Below are 8,015 nucleotides of genomic sequence, written 5' to 3'. Positions count from 1 at the left end.
ATTAAAACAACCTGTCTTTGCCTCAGATTAAGGTCAGAGGGAAGCACAAGGACTCTGCGGAGACTGAAGTTAAGATAAATGTTATATTTGTGGTCAACTTTTGGTCAAACATCATTAACCCGGTAACACTTTACTTTAAGTCGCGCATAAGCAGTTTATAAACATTGGATTCATGGCCTATAATTCACTGTAAAATAGTTGCATGCATATAAAAGGACATTTTAAGTGCTTATTATTTTACAGTATTCGTCAGCACTTATAACTCCTCCTATGAAGACATATTTTATATTACAACGTCTGAATTGTTCTATATTGTCATTCATTATAGTTTTATACAGCAGCCTCCACTTACTTGTGTCCCCAGGAGGAGTGGAAGTTGTTAACAAATACATTTATAAACACTCAACACTCAACTACATTATAATGTGTTAGAAACATTTATTAAGTGTTTATATACTGCTCATATATAAATGTTGCCCCTAACCCCAATGTTGTGTTGAGACCCTGGGCCCCCTTTTAACAGCTAAAAGAAAACATACATAACATACTTCATGACTTTGACTAATTTTATGAGAATTGCTTTCAAACATGACTTTGAACTGAAAACAGGTTTTACGGAGTCTGGTTTTACGGACTGTTTTTGGAGTCTCAGAGACCCCATGTTCATGTCCCATGTTTAAATGCGATGCATTGTCATCTGCTCTGTATAGGAGTGGTGTAGTTTTTACACAGAACTACTCTCAAATATACTGAGAGAGCATTAGGGTGTTTATCATTGGACTTTTCTAAGATTTTTTTCAATAAGAGGTGTAACAGGGAGTTAGTCCAAAAATAAGTAACATCGCCATGTGGGATAACACACTTGTACATTTGTCTTTAAAGGACTTTTTGGCAAACAAAAGAAATATTTGTTCCTGCGCATGACATGAAACATGATATATCCTCTTGTTTTGCTGCATTAACAATGCTTTATAGTAATTTCCATGTTTTTGTCATCAAAAAAATATTTAACATTTTATTTAAAGGGGGAAAAATACGTAAATTTTGCAATTGTTATTTTTATTCATACACATATTTAGTGAGGTCTGTGGGACCCCAAACAATGAAGAAGTAAAGTCAGTTTTTAAAAAAACACAATGGTTCGTCTTCTGCATAGCTAGTTTACCAAAATGGACAACAAATTTTACGGATTAACTTCTACTTTTTTTTTTTTTTAGGGTAAAGTGTTATTTCCTTTTCGCTACAGAGAACGACTGCTGTGATTGTCACTGTGTGTTTTAAAGGTTAAAGGTCACGAGTAGGGTTTAGATTTTTGTACAACAACCACACTGCACGCTCTTTTAAATGTTACACATCAGTCAGCTTTTCAGCAGACAGATGCTGCCGTCGTTGCCCCCCCCGCCCTTGGCTCTATACATGGAGAGAAATTTGTCACTGAAGAACAAACTGAATGAAAAAGGAAATGTGGCCAATGTGTCAGACGCCAATCTGTTGCCACGCGGAGACAACAGTGCCGGTGGGAAACACTAAAGCCTTCAGGCCAACAAGTCTCCATTAAGCTTTCCCCGGTCTGGAGGGCTGCAGGGAAAAGACAAGTTGTGACTTGGGACGAGTTGCTGCTGCATCTTTTCCAGATGAGATAATACGAGCCCTCTTCAAATACCTTTCTACTCCTTCCCTCTTTTCCCTGGCGCAACTGATTTACAAGGAAGGACACAGGGAAGTGAGGATGTCATCAGGAAGACAGGAAAAGAAAAACAAACAGACGCGGTGCTCATCAAGAGTTAAATATGAAGGGAGTCGTCCTGTCCGGTAAAACAGAGAGAGGCCACGTCTGCACTGAGCTGCTTTCACCCGTCCAGTCTTGTCTGACTTATCATCAGCTACGTCAAAGAAAGACAGAAGGGAGGAAGTAAGTGTTTGACTGCTCCGCTAACCTCAGAACAGCCTTCTGTGCTGGAGAAAAGTCTTAGATCCTTTAATTTACTGACATACTGTTAAAGAACTGCATTGAAATTTGGGGGGCGTTTGACCCACCGATCGACTCCTCTAGACGGTTGAGAGGGAATCGGTGCCAAAACCATGTCTGTGTCTCAAGCAGGCGGCTGTGGTTAGTGTGCACGCTTACACTTGAGCTGTTTGTATGATCTTTAGCCATGCTTGCGTCGCGGCTGTAGGGGTGGCAGTGTCAGTCTTTGGTCCAGACTGAAATATCTCAACAACTATTCAGACGGGCTGCCATTGTACTGATATTCGTGTTCCCCAAAGGATGAATCATACTGATTTTGCTGATCCCATCATCGGGTCAAATGTTTAATTTTTCCATTTTTTTATGGACAGATTTTATTTTATTTTTGACCGAAACCCAAGAATCTAATGACATTCCCATCAACCATCGCTGTACTTTGGGTTTAGGGCTAATTAGCAAATGTCAGAATGCTACCAAACTCAGCTAAGAGGGTGAACACGGTGAAGATTAAACCGGCTCAACATCGGCACGTTAACATCATCATCGTGGGGATGTTAGGATGCTGCCGCACAGGGTGGCACCTCACAATTGCTTTCATCATTGATTAAGCTGATGATTATTTCCTCAATCAGTAGATCATTCGTTTAAAACGGCCACACTGCAGACCAGAGCCCAAAGTGATTTGCTTGAATTGCTCGTTTTTTTTTTTGTTTTTTTTTTTTTTTCAAAGAGCAGTTCAAAACCAAACAAATAGAAAATCCTCATATTTGAGAACCTGGAACCAGCACATATTTCATATTTGCCTGAAAAATGACCATTAATCGATGATCAAAATAGCTGGTGAATAAGTGTCTTTCTAATTGTTGCAGCTGTACTGATGTTAGCATTTAGCTCAAAACAACATTGTATCTAGGTGCAGCCTCACGGAGTGGCTGGCATGGCTAGAGACTCTTAGTCTTGTGTTATTTTACAGCCCATAGATTTAGTATTTCTAACAAAAAAAACACCCTCAGTTTCCAGTATAATTTAAGTCATTTACAAATCAGTAAAGTAAAAAACCTTGCGCTATGAGGTCACCCTTGCACACTTTTTCCTTTCTGAAAGTTCTTGTTGTAGAATTGCGCGTCTTTTTCATTACCTTTTTTTTATTTCGTCTATTGTAACGAGGCAGTGAGGTTTGGACGACAAACTTTAAAATCCACTCATCGTCCAGGCGCAAAACTTAAAAAAAAAAAAGGTCTTATTGTTTCATTTGTAGGAAAATAGTTCGCAAGTAATAGCATAGATGGTGACCAGAGGCGACCAATGGGCCAAATTCCCCAAAAGTCAGTGCACCCCTTTGACTCCGCTCGTAACTGGAATCAGTTAATCACCAAAAGAAATGAAGGACAGAAGTGCAACGTTACACAGGGGCGCTGTGTCGTCCAGACTGTGTCCCCTGCGCAACTAAACCTACAGTATCCAAACCCATGTGGAATTTCATGAACGCTCCCTGTGCCTTGTGTCATCGGGGTGACTAAGCTGCTTTCACTCCACTGGCTCGACTGTGTCGGCCACCTGGACCCAAGTGTGAAATCCCCTCGTAGAAACCGACGTGGCCTGTCACCTTCTTTGAGTTTGGATGACGGATTCAAGAGGTTGTTGGTTGTTGTGTTGGCCTTATTGGTTTTTAAGGCGAACCTCTGTGAGTCAGAGCAGGAGGAGAAAAAAAAAAAAATCACAAAACAAGCAAGAGAAGCCCACTGCAACTACTAGTTTCATGTGCCCAGACTTGATGTTAAACAAAACAAGATACAAGAATAAAAAGGAAAAAACACAAAACAAAATAAAGGCCTTTCCTGACAAAGCAGCGAAACCGGAGACGGCAGCCCTGACTACACCCACGTCAGTGTACAGTTGACCCCAGATTAACCTCCAAGGTAAAAATAATCCTCCTCTGGATCACCTCTCTCTCCTCATACTGGCCTAAGAACACACCGGGATGCCAAGGTCTGACGACAGTCGACAGCCAATGAAAGACAAGTTTGTATGTCTGTTGTTTTTTCTTTTCTTTCCTGCATGGAAATGGAAGACAAAAAAAAAAACAAAACAGCATGCAGGCTGCTATCAGTGCATCTCCCGGTCCTTCATATCATTTTCTCTCACACACACGTCGACTTATCGAGGCCTGTAAGGTCTCACGAACCAAATACTGGAGGATCAGTCCGGTTTCTGTCTCGCTGTCTTTATCTATCTGTCTGTCTCTGTTTCTCTTTCCTAGATACAATCAGAACCACTCATGCAAAAACGGTCCAGCACAGGTTCCAGTTCATTTCCTGGACAAGTGTGAGCAAAATGTCAACAGTTTCCAGTCCACCCACTCCCAGACACCTTCACCGGAGCGGGCGAGAGGCCAAAAGGTCAACAGCTGACAACAGGGGACGCGCTGCGATCGATCGGCCTATTGAACGGAGTATGAAAGCGTCAGACCCTGAGCTCAGGTTAAACCAACACTGATCACACAACGGTTTAAATGATGAACTGGTTCAATAATGTCCTTTTTTCATTAAATATCAGATATCAGTCAGTTGTGATGGACTTTCCTTGAATGCAGCTGAAGGAAAACTGATGGGAAATCCTGTGGCGATATCGATTTTGAATTTTTTTTCCAATCTTGGCTCCTTATTTTAAGGCTTTAAGCGTCCCTGTCAGTGTCTTACGGACCTTACCAATCCTTTGCAATAACAACATTTTAGTAAAAGAAATGATTACGTGCGGTTTTGTTTTAAGAAAATGGTCAAATGTTGAAGTTTTTCAATATGGGTTCCGAGTCAGTTTGCTTAAAAATACAGGGATCTCGAAAATGCGTGCTGGATGAACCCTTAAATGTGGACTTAAACTGTTTCCAAAGAATTTAGACCGATCACCAAAATAAAAAGGTGTGAGAGAAACTATTGGACTCAATTGCGTCGTCAACTCAATCACTCGTAAACCTTTCCCAAGTCAAAGGAGGATTTTTGGTTCTCCCTTCATTCACGAAGCCAAACGAGGCCATGTTGGAAATGGATTCGTATTAACAGGTTTTGTTTTTCTACTGTTGATCTCATGAGAAAAAACACAACCCGATTAATATTCAGTCCATGAATTGAAAGGAAGTTGACAAAGAAGGTCTGAGGGAACAAAAAACAAATCTGGATTTGTGCTTTTGTACATAAGATGTTTAGTGCACTGCAGTCATCACCGCCTGTCCGTGCTTTCTAATCATTTCCATCTTGACAGACGGTTATTTATTATGTCTGTACAGTATGTTCGAGATGGTTTATCTGTCAGGATTTGTTTCAGGGATCGTCTGAAGGTTGGAGGAGTGAGAGGCCCTGTCGATTCGAGGTGTGTTTTAACACACCTACAGTCATTTTAGTGCTACTCCTGGCAGAAGGAACGTGAACCAATGGGGTGTGTTTGATAGTCTTGTACAGTAGCCTAACTACATTAATCTGATAATAGCCACCCAAAAAACAAAAAAAACCCAAAACAAATATCAACAAGAAAACACTGACTCGAAAAGTTAAGAGTTTTTTCCCTTTTTTTAAACCTGTAATTCTTGATGGCAACGTGAATTTGTTTTTGACTCACTTTTAACATTTGCACGTCTTTCATCACACTACATCTGGCGGCAGTTTATTTGGGGTTTGGGGAAAGATTCGTATTTTTTCTGGCCGGCGTCGGGTCACATTACTGCGAATGAGTTCGTTGTCACCTCACGACAAAGCTGCCAACAGCCGACGGAGCAGCACTGCAGGTCAGAGCGACGGTCCACGAACATGCACTCGGGTGCAAGGCAGGGGTTCGGACACTGACACGCAGGAGACCGTTTGCTTCGCGAAACAGCCGCAGGAAATTGCGAAATGGGAACGAGGTGGTCTGCGCGCTGGAGACGAGTCAAATGCGTCAGCCGTAAACGAGACACGACATCGTTTTGCCTGTAGTTTCATTTCGCAGCTGTAGCCGGGAAAACAGACCTATCAGATTTATCAATCTGGTTGCTCGGAATTGCCGCTTTCTGCGCCTCCTCCGCGTCAATCAGCCGGACACGGTGCGCAATATTTGAGCCCTGGAGTTTCGTTACTGCGGAGGCCGCAACGCATTCCCCCCCGCAGATTTCCATCCCCGTTTTGCTCGTCCCTCGTCTCAAGCTCCCCTTTGTTTACTGCTTTTATTCATATTCTGCAGCTGTTTTTAGTCAGTTAATCACTTGCGTCGTGGAGGCTGCGGAGGAAACGTTCAGTGGCCGGTCTCTCCTCTTGTTAGAAACGCTCGCTTTGCTCGTTTTTTTTTCTTTCTTTCTTTCTTTTTTCTTTTTTCTTCTCATTTGTGTCGGTGTTTGAAGGCGCTTCTCTCAAACTCCTCGAACAATCCCGCAAGACCGGTCGCGGCAAATGTTTGTCCTGATGCAAATCCGAGCAAACCCCGCCGCTGTCGGTGGACGCTCGCTGCGCTGTTTGCGCGTCTTGGCGCAAACATGTTTCATGTCCCGGTCGGCAGATATTTATTCAGCTGCTGCGAGCTCCATTTACATAGAGAGAGAGAGAGAGAGAGAGAGACACAACGCCCGGCTGGCTGCGGCTGAAAGACGCTCTGCACGGGCAGGGTGAGGCCTTCGGCATGTATCGATCAGATCGATAATCTGATCGGGTTGATAGGAGGGATTATCGATGGCTTTCTAGGATGGGATCTAGGACAGTGGTTCCCAACATTAATATATATATATTTTTTTGTAAGCTTTTGACCCTTTAAAGAGAGAGAACCCCCCACAGATTCTCATTTGGAAAGCTGTGCACTGTTTCACCGGGAAAAGAGGAATTGTTGAAGGTGAATCAGACAAAAATGAAATACATTTCGTGTGGCACCGTTTTCTCCCTCGCTCGCAGATCTTATTGATCATCTTGTGACCCCTTAACTTTTTTTTTATTTTTACTTCTTACACTTCAAAAACAAAAGGAACCTGAGACCCCTCCCCAAAGGTTTTTCTTTTTAACCTTCACAGGCAGTTTAATTTTCAGTATTTTCAGAGGCCTGAAGAGGTTAAACTATCTAATATTAATAAACGAGGATAAGACATATATCAGTTTTATGTGGCACAATATGTTTCTTCCTTTCTAACTTTTTAATCGTGTTGTGACCCCTGTTAAAATTTTACACTTATATCCGAAAGGATTAGTCGATTAATCTGCAACGTTTTCGATAATCAATCACTCGATTTCGACATTTCCCGCAAATAAGCCAAAAATGGCTGGTTTCTGCCTCTCAAATAGAAGGATTACTTGTTCTCTTTGAGTATCTTTTGAAAACAAGCAACATCAATGTGTAAGACTGGGCTCGGGAAAACTGATATGAGCATTTTTTCACTGTTTTCTAAATCTAATCTAAAAAAAACTAATCAATGAATCGAGAAAATAATCAGCAGATAAACTAAAATCACGAGTTACAGCCCTAATCAGAGAACATCTAAGAGTGACCGGACATTGAATAGGCCAAAAAAAAACCCATCTAAATGTCTGTTTTTTTTCTTGTTAGAAATTATTTGAGAAACCTCGCATTTGTCTTAATTAACGCAGCAGGCGAAGTGAGAGGAAAGTGCGCACAACCTTGGCCCTGCTTTTTTGTTGGGGGGGGGTCCTTTCTTTGCGCAAGTAAAGTGTTTTTTGTTTGTTTGTTTTTTTTATATTGGGGCACTTAATTTGCATGAAATCTGTTTCGCTTGTATTGCCTCCTCTGCTCTCAGTGCGGCCTTCGTGGTTTAAAAAAAAAAAAAAAACAGCTCGTCCAAAACAACCTTGCCAGAGAACTGACGCAATGTTGTTGTTTTTTTTTAAACCTCAACCCCTCCCCACACTACAACCTTCCCCGCTCCCCTTTTATAATGCGTTTATGCCTGCAAGCATGAACGCACACACGCGCACACACACACACACACACACACACACACACACACACACTCTTACATCTGACCCCCTAACCTGGCCCCACCTACGTAATTACCGCATCAGAGGCGGTGAAATTCCTGCAG

General features: G+C 42.0%; 1 protein-coding gene across 7 annotated transcripts in view; it reads left to right on the top strand.

Moving 5' to 3' along the window:
- Positions 1–4,982, top strand: part of LOC120796012 (WD repeat containing planar cell polarity effector) — a 97,020-nt gene extending 92,038 nt beyond the window's left edge. For 4 of the 7 annotated variants that reach the window (XM_040138298.1, XM_040138295.1, XM_040138293.1 and 1 more), the window contains one exon: positions 4,230–4,981. The gene's annotated coding sequence lies outside the window, so the exon portion shown is untranslated. Of the gene's footprint in view, positions 1–4,229 lie in introns of all 7 variants that reach the window. The other 3 variants (XM_040138297.1, XM_040138292.1, XM_040138291.1) reach the window with 1 other exon arrangement.
- Positions 4,983–8,015: the final 3,033 nt, after the last annotated feature.

The sequence above is a fragment of the Xiphias gladius genome, chromosome 11 (assembly GCF_016859285.1).
Source record: "Xiphias gladius isolate SHS-SW01 ecotype Sanya breed wild chromosome 11, ASM1685928v1, whole genome shotgun sequence".
Classification (NCBI taxonomy): domain Eukaryota; kingdom Metazoa; phylum Chordata; class Actinopteri; order Istiophoriformes; family Xiphiidae; genus Xiphias; species Xiphias gladius.
This window is presented reverse-complemented; position numbering and strand designations above follow the sequence as displayed.